Source organism: Mesoplodon densirostris, chromosome 18 (genome assembly GCF_025265405.1).
Source record: "Mesoplodon densirostris isolate mMesDen1 chromosome 18, mMesDen1 primary haplotype, whole genome shotgun sequence".
NCBI classification, from domain to species: domain Eukaryota; kingdom Metazoa; phylum Chordata; class Mammalia; order Artiodactyla; family Ziphiidae; genus Mesoplodon; species Mesoplodon densirostris.
Window position 1 is genome coordinate 55,013,687 of NC_082678.1, and position 3,294 is coordinate 55,016,980.

General features: G+C 41.7%; 1 pseudogene; it reads left to right on the forward strand.

Annotated features, from left to right (window-relative positions):
- The first annotated feature begins 2,813 nt into the window (after positions 1-2,813).
- Positions 2,814-2,932, forward strand: LOC132479438 (small nucleolar RNA SNORA70; annotated as a pseudogene).
- The last annotated feature ends 362 nt before the right edge of the window (positions 2,933-3,294 follow it).

Sequence of the window (3,294 nt, forward strand, 5' to 3'; positions counted from 1 at the left end):
ACTTTTATCCACAGTATCTGTCCAAGTAGCTGCAGAACAAGGAAGTGATTGATTTCACCAGGCTTCAAAGAAGAAGTTACTCATGAACTGAGTAGATGTTCTCCAGGAAGACTGGGGGAAACATACCCGTAGGAAGGAAAAGCATGAGAGAAATACCAGCGAGTGAAAAGCCATGCCATGTTCTACACTAATAAGTCACTCTGATACTAAGGACTCTCAGATCCAGAGCTGAGGCTGGAGATGCCTCAAGGGACCGTGGGCTGGACAGCAGTATGGGCCATCATACAGAAAGAGGGAAGGATCAAGAACAGAGTTGTGCTGGGATGTGGGAACCCTGAAGGGGAAGGAGATAGGAGTTTACAACGTGGGTTTGGAGTCAGACACATAAGAGGAGAGTTTGGCTGGGAAAAATCAGGGACAATTCTTCCTTTAAGGTAGGAGGGAAGGAGGAAAGAAAGCACAAGACTTTTTTTTTTTTTTTTTTTTTTTTTTTGCGGTACGCGGGCCTCTCACTGTTGTGGCCTCTTCCGTTGCAGAGCACAGGCTCCGAGGCCATGGCTCACGTGCCCAGCCGCTCCGTGGCATGTGGGATCTTCCCGGATCGGGGCACGATCCTGTGTCCCCTGCATCGGCAGGCGGACTCCCAACCACTGCGCCACCAGGGAAGCCCAAGCACAAGACATTTTGAAGTAGGGAGTGAGAACTGACAGGCCTAGGAGGTCCATCCCTGACCTTTCCAGAAAAGTCAGAGGCAAGGACTTTAGTTAAAAAAAAAAAAGTTGGGAGAGTATAAGGGGCCCAATGAAAGAGGGACTGTTACTACATTTTCTACAGACATTAGAAGGGTAAGTAAGAACCTTATAAACAACTTAGACAACCTGGACACATTCCTTGAGAAATACAAGTTACTAAAACTGACACAAGATAAAATAGAAAAATGTAAATAGCCCGATATCTATTAAACAAAGTGAATTTGTTGCCAAAAATCTTCCCACAAACAAAACTCCAACACTGGATGGTTTCACTATGAATTTCATCAAATATTTAAGAAAGAAATAATGCCAATCCTACACAAACTCAGAAAATAGAGGAGTATGAACATTCCTAACTTATTTCATGATGCCAGATTAACCCTGATACTAAAACCTGACAAAGACATTACAAAAGGAGAAAGAAAATGACAAAACAATATCCATCACATATATAGATCACAAACCCTTAACAAATTACTAGCAAGTCAAATCCAGCAATATACAAAAATAATTATGCATCCTGACCAAGGTTTATCCTGAGAATGTAAGATCGTTTGAACGCTCAAACTCACTAATATAATTTACTATATTAACAGAAGAAAGAAGAAAGCCCATATGATTGTTTTTATAAAATCCAATACCTGTTCAGCATATTTTAAATATCTGAGCAAATTAAGAAGGGAAGGAATTTCTTCAATCTGATAAAGGACCTCGATGAAAAACCTTCAGCTGACATCATATTTAATATGATTTAATAGACATTCCTTCTAAGATCAGGAACAAAGCAAGGCTGGCCACTCTTACCACATCTATTTAACATTTTACTGGAGGTTTTAACTAGGGCAATAAAGCAAGATAAAGGAATAAAAGGCACAGAAAGGAAAGAACTAAAACTTGATGCACAAATGGCATGATTGTTTATGTAGAAAATCCCTGGTAATCTATAAAATAGCAACTAGAACTAAGAAATGAATTTAGCAAAGTCACAGGATAAAAGAGCAACACTCATTGTTCAATCGTATTCCTCTATACTGGCAGCAAACCATTGGAAAGTGAAATCCTTAAAAATTCCATTTACACTAAGGCCCCAAAACATTAAAATACTTAGGAATACATTTAACAAAAGATGTGCAAGACCTATACATTGACAATTACCCCCAAAGATACTGAGATAAGTTAAGGAGGACTTAAATAAATGTTCCTGTATGAGAAGACTCAATATTCTTCAAATGCCAATTCTCTCCAATTTGATATATAGAGTCAACAGAATCCCAATCCCAATTTCCAGCAGACTTTATTTGTAGAAATCAATAGGCTCATTCTAAAATGTACATGGAAATGCAAATGACCTAGAATACCCAAGGTAATCTTGACAAAGGAAAACAAAGTTGGAGAACTTATACTACCTAATTTCAAGTCTTGCTATAAAACTGGTGCACAGTCATCAGGACAGTATGATGGTATAAAGAGAGACATGTCATTCAATGGAACAGAATAGAGAGCCCAGAAATAGATGCACATTTAAGTGGTCATTTGATTTTTCAAGAGGGGAACTAAAGCAATTCTATGGGTAAAGCAGTCTTTTCAAGAGGTGTGGCTGGGACAACTGGCCATCAATATAAGAAAAACATGAACATTGACCTCTATCTCACATAATACATAAAATTTAATTTGTGATGAATCACAGATCTAACCTCAAAAGTGAAAACTGTAAAGCTTCTAGACTAAAACGTAGGAGAATGTCTTCATCACCTGGAGATAGGCAAAGTTTCCTTAGAAAGGAGGCAAAAGGTAATAAGTATCAGAGAAAATATGATAATTCAGATTTCATAAAAATTTATAACCCCTGCTCATCAGAAACATAATTAAGAAAACGATGAGGGCTTCCCTGGTGGCGCAGTGGTTGAGAGCCCGCCTGCTGATGCAGGGGACGCGGGTTCGTGCCCCGGTCCGGGAGGATCCCACGTGCCGCAGAGCGGCTGGGCCCGTGGGCCATGGCCGCTGAGCCTGTGCGTCCGGAGCCTGTGCTCCACAACGGGAGAGGCCACAGCAGTGAGAGGCCCGCAAAAAAAAAAAAGAAAGAAAACGATGATGTGCAATGGCTGCGAACAGCAGCCTCCTCAGTAGTGCGTGCAACCTGTTGCTTACATGGGTTGCCTTAAGGGACATTGAAGACCACCCTTTCTGGTGGATGTTTATATCTGACCTCATGTTGTCCCCAGTCGCAGCTCCAGACAGGTATTCAGGTGCCTTCAGAAAGCCCCAGGACATGGTGACCAGGGTCCACATTTTCCAAGTCATCATGTCTGTCACACCAAGCTGCAGGACCAGGAGCATGTGACTGAGGTTCTACATGGGGCCCAGTTCAAGTTCCCTGGTTGCCAGAAGATCCATGTCTCCAAGAGGGCTTTAGCAAGTTTAACGCAGATGAATTTGAAGCCCTGGCAACTGAAAAGTGGCTCATCCTGGATGGCTTTGGGGTCAAATACATCCCCAATGATGGTGCTGTGGACACATGGTGAGCCCTGCGCTCTTAAGGGCT